Raw genomic sequence first — 9770 nt, 5'->3', positions numbered from 1 at the left:
AGCCAAACTCCACTCTCCCGGAAAAATAGCCAAACGCGCTGAGTAACAAATAGCAAGCGTTTTTTTTTTATCAAATGGTCTATTCAAGCTGGTGTCAGCTTTTGGAGCGTCTCAGAGTTGCCAAGCACGGAAACAGACCCTGCTATCTAACTTGCCACTGCTAAACAGATAACCGAAATTAATCTAACCAATATTTGCCAAAATTTGTCCCTTATCTCTCCGAACCCTTTCAGCTGCCTTTGAAATGTTGTGAGCGCACCAGTCTCTGCCCCTAAATATGACAATTCATTCTGTACACACGGAAATGTCTGTGTTCAAAACAAGTGTCCCTCACATCCCCTTTAAATATTACTGTTCTCACATTAAACCAATGTTATCTCGCATTGAACTCAAGTACCTTGTGAAAAATTACTCCCTGACTCTTTTCTCTGTCCGTCTCCCTCATGTCCTTATAAAATTCTGTAAGGCCATTCCTCAGCCCTGAAGCTCCAGGGAAAACTGCCGAAGCCAATTCAGCTTCGTGCTATTGTCCAAACAGTGCAAACCTTGCAAACCCTTTCAAATACTTTCGAAATTGTTCCACGTTCGTTACTGAATGCGCGATCTGTCAGTGCCTGAAGTGAAGCGATGCTGAAACGCTAGTAATGAGATTTTGGCGGTCTGCGCCTCTGTGGTACTGTGGCCGAGTGGTCTAAGGCGCTGGATTTAAGCTCCAGTCTCTAACGAGTCGTGGGTTCGGATCCCACCGCTACCAGCGGTTGCTCCACTGCAAACAGCTGAACAAAGCAGAACCTCTGTAGGCTGTCTGCGTTTTCGTTGTTGTGTTTGCCGCTGCTCAGGTCAGCTGAGTCTGAAAACAGTGTGAGTCCTTGCTGTCGGACTCTCCTCAACCCCTCTGCTTTCGGACATCTGCATGGCCAGTTTCTGTGTATCAAATTGTCACTGCATTTGGCTGGAAGCTTGGTGGTTCGAGCCCGCCCTTAGCACCGAACCACAATTATTTCAGTCCAAGCATTGAGACCACAAGAACTCACCCGAGTCTGCAGCTGGATGTGGCCCCAATCTCTCCAAGGCCCCGCTGCCAACAGAAAGCGGCTACTGCAGCTTCAATCAGCGGCTTCCTGCTCAGCCCTGGGACACAGCACCTGGAAAATCCTTCCCCAGGAACGGCTCTTCCCGTGTGAAAGGGACAACCATTCCACTTTAAATTGGACACGGCTTCAGAGGATTGTTCCTGTGCTTGGAACGTTTCATAAACAAAACTCCTGTCTCGCAAATAAGGAGGGGGAAAAGTTGTTGGCAGGAAGAATAGAGAAAGTGTTGACTGTGAGGACTCTGTCTCGTCAGCAGATAGGATTCCATCTTATGGGCAAGTGGAGACAGCTTTCACTCAGAAACCGAGGTGTGATCAAACACAGTCGGATCGACGTGTCCACACCAACCCCTACACTGGGTTGCAATACTGCAAGTGGAGCAGAGAGCTGGATTTCTTTAAAGGAGGGAAAGGGCCCATCGTGAGGCTGGAACCTACGGCCCTGAGATGAAGCATCTTATGCTCTACCGACTAAAGTAGCTGGGCCTGGCTCACGATTGATGAGTGTGTGATTTCATACTGAGCATATTTCACCCGGCATTGCAATTTGCAAGGATCCAGTTCATTCCTCCCAATCACAAATGTCATCTTTCACACTTTCCATTTCTCAGCTATTATTCCTTCAGAACATTATTATCTATTTAACACTTGTCTCTGGATTTAAGACTCAATATAAATATTTTCATATTTTTATCCTCATCTTTATGTCTCTGGAGTGATTCCCAGTCTCTCTGGCAGACGGTAAATCAATTGGGAAATTCCCGAAGGAAACCCAATCATTCCAGTTTCGAGTGTAAGGAATCCTATCTGCTGACGAGACAGAGTCCTCACAGTCAACACTTTCTCTATTCTTCCTGCCAACAACTTTTCCCACTTCTTATTTGCGAGACAGGAGTTTTGTTTATGAAACGTTCCAAGCACAGGAACAATCCTCTGAAGCCGTGTCCAATTTAAAGTGGAATGGTTGTCCCTTTCACACGGGAAGAGCCGTTCCTGGGGAAGGATTTTCCATGTGCTGTGTCCCAGGGCTGAGCAGGAAGCCGCTGATTGAAGCTGCAGTAGCCGCTTTCTGTTGGCAGCGGGGCCTTGGAGAGATTGGGGCCACATCCAGCTGCAGACTCGGGTGGGTTCTCGTGGTTGCAGTGTCGGGACATGGTTGGTCTCAATGCTTGAACTGAAATAATTGAGGCTCGGTGCAAAGGTCGGGCTCGAACCACCAAACTTTCAGACAAATGAGCTGACTATTTGAGACACAGAAACTGGCCATGCAGATCTCCGAAAGCAGAGGGGTTGAGGAGAGTCCGACAGCAAGGACTCACACTGTTTTCAGAGTCAGTCCGGAGCAGCTGCAAACACATAGGGCGTGCTCAGCTTCTGCTTATGTTCAACTGGGCAGTAGAACATCAGTTATCTTGGTAGCGGTGGGATTCGAACCCACGACTCGATAGAGACTGGAGCTTAAATCCAGCGCCTGACACCACTCGGCCACGCAACCTTACAGATTACAGAAACAGAATGTCAAAATTGTCATTACTAGTGTTTCAGCATCGCTTCACTTCAGGCACTAACAGATCGCGCATTGAATAATGAACGTGGTGCAATTTCGAAAGTATTTGAAAGGGTTTCCAAGGTTTGCACTGTTTGGACAATAGCACGAAGCTGAATAGACTTCGACAGTTTTCCCTGGAGCTTCAGGGCTGAGGAATGGCCTTACAGAATTTTATAAAGTCATGAGGCAGACGGACAGAGAAAAGAGTCAGGGAGTAATTTTTCACAAGGCACATGAGTTCAAAGCGAGATAACATTGGTTAAATGTGAGAACAGTAATATTTAAAGGGGATGTGAGGGACAGTTGTTTTACACACAGCCATTTCCGTGTGTACAGAATGAATTGTCATATTTAATGTCAGAGACTGGTGCGCTCACAACATTTCAAAGACAACTGAAAGGATTCGGAGAGATAAGGGACAAAATTTGGCAAATATTGGTTAGATTAATTTCGGTTATCTGTTTAGCAGTGGCAAGTTAGATAGCAGGGTCTGTTTCCGTGCTTGGCAACTCTGAGACGCTCCAGAAGCTGACACCAGCTTGAATAGACCATTTGCTAAAAAACGCGTGCTGTTTGTTACTCAATTAGAGCGTTTGGCTATTTTTCCTGGAGGGTGGATTTTGGCCTGAAGAAAAATACCACACAAATTGTGTTAACCCCTCAGCACTCCAGCGAATCCAAAAACTGACAGCTCTTAGCGTGGAACAGAAGCATAACAGAAAAGGCGGACCCATTGCCAGACACACTGGCATGCTGACTTTGAGGGAGTGCGCGTCATCTATGTCATGTACTGCAGCGAGACAATTCCAAACCGTGCTTCCAAACTTACTGCAGCTTTAATGCATTGTCAAGTCCCAGAAAGTGCTCAAGTAACTTACAACAAAACAGAACAACAATGAACCATGAGAAGTGAAGATGACCAATTCCATTCTTGATTAAATTGGGTCAACAATGCGCTGGTCCCTCCATCTGATGGAGAGGACCAATCCCCAGCCTCCCTGACCAGGACAGGAATGAAGGAAACCAGAGAGCTAGAACAACGTTTCACACCGTGATTGCCCACCGTTTCACCACAGCAACAAAAACCAGCGAACAGATTCAGTGTAGGATCTGGTTTCACATCAGCAATGAAATATCAATCCCCACTCACTTTCAGGGAAAACGGTGCCCACCGTAAATTGTCTGGAATAGACAATAGACAATAGATGCAGGAGTAGGCCATTCTGCCCTTCGAGCCTGCACCGCCATTCAATATGATCATGGCTGATCATTCCTAATCAGTATCCTGTTCCAGCCTTATCTCCATACCCCTTGACTCCACTATCTTTAAGAGCTCTATCCAATTCTTTCTTAAAAGAATCCAGAGACTGGGCCTCCACTGCCCTCTGGGGCAGAGCATTCCACACAGCCACCACTCTCTGGGTGAAGTAGTTTCTCCTCATCTCTGTCCTAAATGGTCTACCCCGTATTTTTAAGTTGTGTCCTCTGGTTCGGCACTCCCCCATCAACGGAAATATGTTCCCTCCTGCCAGAGTGTCCAGTCCTTTCATAATCCTATACGTTTCAATCAGATCCCCTCTCAGTCTTCTAAACTCAAGGGGACACAAGCCCAGTTGCTTCAGTCTTTCCGTGTAAGGCAATCCTGCCATTCCAGGAATTGACCTCGTGAACCTACGCTGCACTCCCTCAATAGCCAGAATGTCTTTCCTCAAATTTGGAGACCAGAACTGTACACAGTACTCCAGGTGTGGTCTCACCAGGGCCCTGTACAGCTGCAGAAGCACCTCTTTGCTTCTATACTCAATCCCTCTTGTTATGAAGGCCAGCATGCTATTAGCCTTCTTCACGACCTGCTGTACCTGCATGCTTGCCTTCATTGACTGGTGGACAAGAACACCCAGATCTCTCTGAACAGCCCCTTTACCTAATTTGATACCATTGAGGTAGTAATCTGCCTTCCTGTTCTTGCCACCAAAGTGGATAAACAGACATTTATCCACATTAAACTGCATCTGCCATGCATCTGCCCACACACCTAACTTGTCCAGGTCACCCTGTAATCCCCTAACATCCTCATCACATTTCACCCTACCACCTAGCTTTGTGTCATCAGCAAATTTGCTAATGTTATTGCTGATACCATCTTCTATATCATTTACATATATTGTAAAAAGCTGCGGTCCCAGCACGGATCCCTGCGGTACCCCACTGGTCACTGCCTGCCATTTCGAAATGGAGCCGTTAATCACTACCCTTTGTTTCCTATTAGCCAACCAATTCTCTATCCAATCTAGTACTTTGCCCCCAATCCCGTGCGCCCTAATTTTACTCACTAACCTCTTGTGTGGGACTTTATCAAAAGCTTTCTGAAAGTCCAGGTACACTACATCCACTGGATCTCCCTCGTCCATCTTCCGAGTTACATCCTCAAAAAATTCAAGAAGATTAGTCAAGCATGATTTCCCCTTCATAAATCCATGCTGACTCTGTCCTAACCTGTTACTATTATCCAGATGTGCCGTAATTTCATCCTTTATAATAGACTCCAGCATCTTTCCCACCACTGAGGTCAGACTAACTGGTCTATAATTTCCTGCTTTCTCCCGCCCACCCTTCTTAAAAAGTGGCACAACATTAGCCGCCCTCCAATCCTCAGGAACCAACCCCGATTCTATTGAACTCTGGAAAATAATCACCAGCGCATCCACGATTTCCCGAGCCACCTCCTTCAGTACCCTGGGATGCAGGCCATCAGGTCCCGGAGACTTATCAACCTTCAGACCTAACAGTCTCTCCAACACCAAATCCTGGCAAATAGAAATTCCCTTAAGTTCAGGTCCATCAGCCACTGTTACCTCAGGGAGATTGCTTGTGTCTTCCCCAGTGAACACAGATCTGAAGTACCCATTTAATTCCTCTGCCATTTCTTCGTTCCCAGTTATATATTCCCCTGCTTCTGTCTTCAAGGGCCCAATTTTTGTCCTAACTAATTTTTTGCCTTGGACATACCTAAAAAAGCTTTTACTATCCTCCTTTATATTCTTGGCCAGTTTACCTTCGTACCTCATTTTTTTCTCTGCGTATTTCCTTCTTACTAATCCTCTGTTGTTCTTTAAAAGCTTCCCAGTCCTCCGTTTTCCCGCTTATCCTCGCTAAGTTCTACTTTTTCTCTTTTAACCTTATATGTTTCTTTACTTCCCTTGTCAGCCACGGCCGCCCATGTCTCCTCCTGGGATCTTTCTTCCTTTTAGGAATGAACTGATCCTGCATCTTCTGCATTATACACAGAAATATCCGCTATTGTTCCTCCACGGTCTTCCCTGTTAAGGTATTGAACTTTGGCCAGTTGCTCCCTCATAGCTCCATATTTCCCTTTATTCAACTGAAATATTGTCACTTCAGATTGTACCCACTCCCTCTCAAATTGCAGATTGAAGCTTATTGTATTATGGTCACTACTTCCCAATGGCTCCTTCACTTCGAGGTCACTGACCAATTCTGGTTCGTTACACAATACCAGATCCAGAATCGCCTTATCCCTGGTCGGCTCCAGCACCAGCTGCTCTAAAAACCCATCTCTGAGGCACTCCACAAAGTCTCTTTCTTGAGGCCCGATACCATCCTGATTCTCCCAGTCTACCTGCATGTTAAAATCCCCCATAACAACTGTAGTAACATCTTTGCGACAAGCCAATTTCAGCTCCTGATTCAACTTACCTCCAACATCCAGACTACTGTTTGGGGGCCTGTAGATGACTCCCATGAGGGTCTTTTTACCCTTAGTGTTTCGAAGCCCTATCCACACTGACTCTACATCCCCTGACTCTAGGTCCGCCCGCGCAAGGGACTGAATATCTTCCCTTACCAACAAGGCCACCCCACCCCCTCTGCCCGTCAGTCTATCCTTACGATAACACGTGTAGCCTTGAATATTCATTTCCCAGGCACTGTCCCCATGAAGCCACGTCTCAGTTATCCCCACAATATCGTATCTGCCAATTTCCAAAAGAGCCTCAAGCTCATCCACCTTGTGTCTAATGCTTCGTGCATTCATATATAGAATTTTTAATTTGTTACTGCTCTCACCCTTCCCCTCAACCCTTATTTCACTCAACTTTACAGCATGATACCTTTTCCAGTTTTCTGCCTACTTGATACAGTTGTCTTTCTTGACTTCTCTTGTTCTAACTACCCCTTCAATTTCCTTTTTAAGCATCCAGCTTGTCCCCTCCCCCCCGCTACTTAGTTTAAATGTAGCGGTGTTGCAGCAGAAAACCTGCCTGCCAGAATGCCGATCCCTGTTCTATTAAGGTGCAAGCCGTCTCTCTTGTAGAATTTATGGTTACCATAAAATATACCCCAGTGATCCAAGAACTTGAAACCTTGCTTCCTGCACCAGTTCCCCAACCACACGTTCACGTCCATTATCTCCCGGTTTCTGGCCACACTAGCCCGAGGAACTGGAAGCAAACTGGAGATAACCACCTTGGACGTCCTGCCTTTTAGCCTTCTTCCTAGTTCTGCGAAGTCTCGCTGTAGTATGTTCCTCCTCTTCTTCCCGACATCATTTGTGCCGACGTGTACCACCACCTCGGGCACTTCAACCTCGTCCTTGAGGATGTCCTGCACTCTGTCCGCGATGTCTTTCACTCTAGCACCAGGAAGGCAACACACCTTCCTTAAATCCCGTCTGCTGCCACAAAAACCCCGGTCAGTTCCTCTCACGATGGAGTCCCCTATTACCATGGCTCTATGCGATGTCCGACTCTTCCGCTCTGCTTCTGCGGCAACTTTTGATTGACAAACATAGCCGCCTTGCGAACTGGCAGTGTCATCAGACTCTACTGTTTCCAAAAGCTTCAACTTGTTCCTGACAGGAACTTCTCCCGGCGTCTCTTGCACCTGTCTCCTCTCTGCCTTCCTCATCGTCTGCACTCTTCTGCTCTCTTCTGGCATGATTGGTGTAATAACATCACTGAAGGTCTTGTCCAGAAAGATCTCGTTCTCTCGGATGAGCCTAAGGTCTTCGAGTTCTTTCGTCAGTGCTGCAATATGCTCGGTCAATTGCTGAATGTGCGCACACTTTCCACACATATACGAGCCAGACACACCAGAGTCGTTGACCTGCCACATCAAACACGTAGCGCACTGAACCAGCTGAGCAATCATGTCTTCACCCTCTTCAACTGTGGCGTAATCTCTTTACTCAACCTCCTTATCAAGATTCCTGAGCTGAAGCCTCACTCTTCGATCTAAACTTCCTTAGACCCTCTTCCTATGGCAAGTCTGTGGACTCTTAATTAAGGTTAGAGGAGGAGGGAGGGAGGGAGTCCCTACTTTGTAGGACCTGGGGTTTAGAACACACCCACTCTCATAACAATCACTTACCTTCCCGACCGGCTTTGCGCTCCGTCTGAACTTACGCCCAGCTCCCGCCGTTTCTCTTTCCATTACAAATATGTCCATCACAATCTTATTCTTTTCTGTAAAGTAAATTCATGACAGGGATGGTGTGACAGAGAAGTGATGTCCGTGGATATGTAATTCAGAGGCCCAGGTTACTGCACAAAATACACTGTTTTAAATCTTACCTTAGATATGTCAAAACTTAAATTCATATGACAGGAATTGGAAATAAACGATAATTTCACTAATATTACAATAACAGCACCAGCATTTCGTCAATACTTTTATCTATAGCACTGATATCCTTTGGTAAAGAAATCTAGCATTATTATTGGACTGTCTTAAGACTGACGTCAGACCCACAACAATGTGCTTGGCTCTATACTGTCAGAAGGAATGACCTCACAGTAAAGGACACTTAGTGAGGTCAATAAATTCTGCCCTTACCAACGATGCAGACATCCCATGTCATAACAATATTGAAGTTTATATAAAACAAAGAATGATGCAAGAGATCAGAAACAAGAAAACACGAACGAGAAGCTGCCGCAGTAACTGTTCAGATTTGGCACCCGTGGGTCGAGGGCAAAATAGAATTGACATTTCGAGTCCGCTGACCTACCATCATAACTGAACACAGCTTGAAAATATTGTGATTGATGCTGGTGACAGGGATGTCTATGATGAAGGGGATAAGGAGTGAGTTGAATAGACAGAGAAACGAGAGATAAAAGAAAATAAGCAAAAAACGGGATTGAAGATGATCAGCTGGAATGGAAATTAAAAAACGAGGTTAATCTTATTTATTTTTTCTCCTGTTCCCATATTACTGAAAATCATGCCCATGTAGGGTATAAATCAAGGTTCCTGTTTAAAGTGAGTTATGTCAATTTGTCTGTCTTCCCTGAATGTGATCATCCTCCTTTATTCATTAATGGGATGCTGGGCCAGTATTTAATTCCCTTTCATCATTGTCCTTGAGAAGTGTTGGTGAGCTGCCTTCCTGACCCACTGCTGTATGTGGGCTGTAAGTAGTCAGTGCTTAGTTTCGTTCGGTTTCATTTCTTTGATGTTTGTAGTGAGTAATGTAACTGAGCGGCTGGTTTGGCTATTTCAATGGGCAATTCAGAGCCAAATACATTGTGGAATTCACATGTCAGTCCGACCAGCTGAATGTGGTAAATTTCATTCCCTGAAGAACATTAACGTGTCAGGTAGGATTTTCTGATAATCGGCAATGGTTTCATAGCTTCATTTGATTTTATTGAATTCAAATGCCACCTTTTATCATGGTGGGATTCGAATCCAGGGTGGGGTCAGCACCCGGGTCCCCGGATTAATAAACTAGAGATACTACTGTTAGGACATCGTCTTCCTGGCATCTCTGACCATCTCAAATGGCAATCGTGGTGTTAATGTTTGTGTGGCTGTACTTGAAACACAGCTGTTCGCAAGGCAAAAGAATGATTTGGTAAAACATACCATCCTTCTTCATTTTGAACTAATTGTAACGTTAAAGAATCAGAAAGGCCGTTGGCGAAAATGAGCTGTGTTCCTTGGTCAGGAGTCACAAACAGAGTTCATACTAGGCAGCAAATAATCAACACAGTAAATTGTATACTGTCCTTCATTGCAAAACGATTAAAGATTTGGAGTGAAATACTTTCCTGTCATGCTCGAGTGTTGTTCAGAAGGTACTTGGGGCACTGTGTACAGATTATC

General features: G+C 45.4%; 2 non-coding genes across 2 annotated transcripts; one reads left to right on the top strand and one right to left on the bottom strand.

Annotated features, from left to right (window-relative positions):
• Positions 1-672: 672 nt before the first annotated feature.
• trnal-uaa (transfer RNA leucine (anticodon UAA)) lies at positions 673-754 on the top strand. Its single transcript has one exon. It is a non-coding gene; the product is annotated as a tRNA-Leu (tRNA).
• Positions 755-2506: 1752 nt separating this feature from the next.
• On the bottom strand, positions 2507-2588 carry trnal-uaa (transfer RNA leucine (anticodon UAA)). Its single transcript has one exon. It is a non-coding gene; the product is annotated as a tRNA-Leu (tRNA).
• Positions 2589-9770: the final 7182 nt, after the last annotated feature.

The sequence above is a fragment of the Chiloscyllium punctatum genome, chromosome 23 (genome assembly GCF_047496795.1).
Source record: "Chiloscyllium punctatum isolate Juve2018m chromosome 23, sChiPun1.3, whole genome shotgun sequence".
NCBI lineage: Eukaryota > Metazoa > Chordata > Chondrichthyes > Orectolobiformes > Hemiscylliidae > Chiloscyllium > Chiloscyllium punctatum.
The sequence above is the reverse complement of the archived record's forward strand: the minus strand, read 5'-3'. Positions and strand labels throughout refer to the sequence as shown.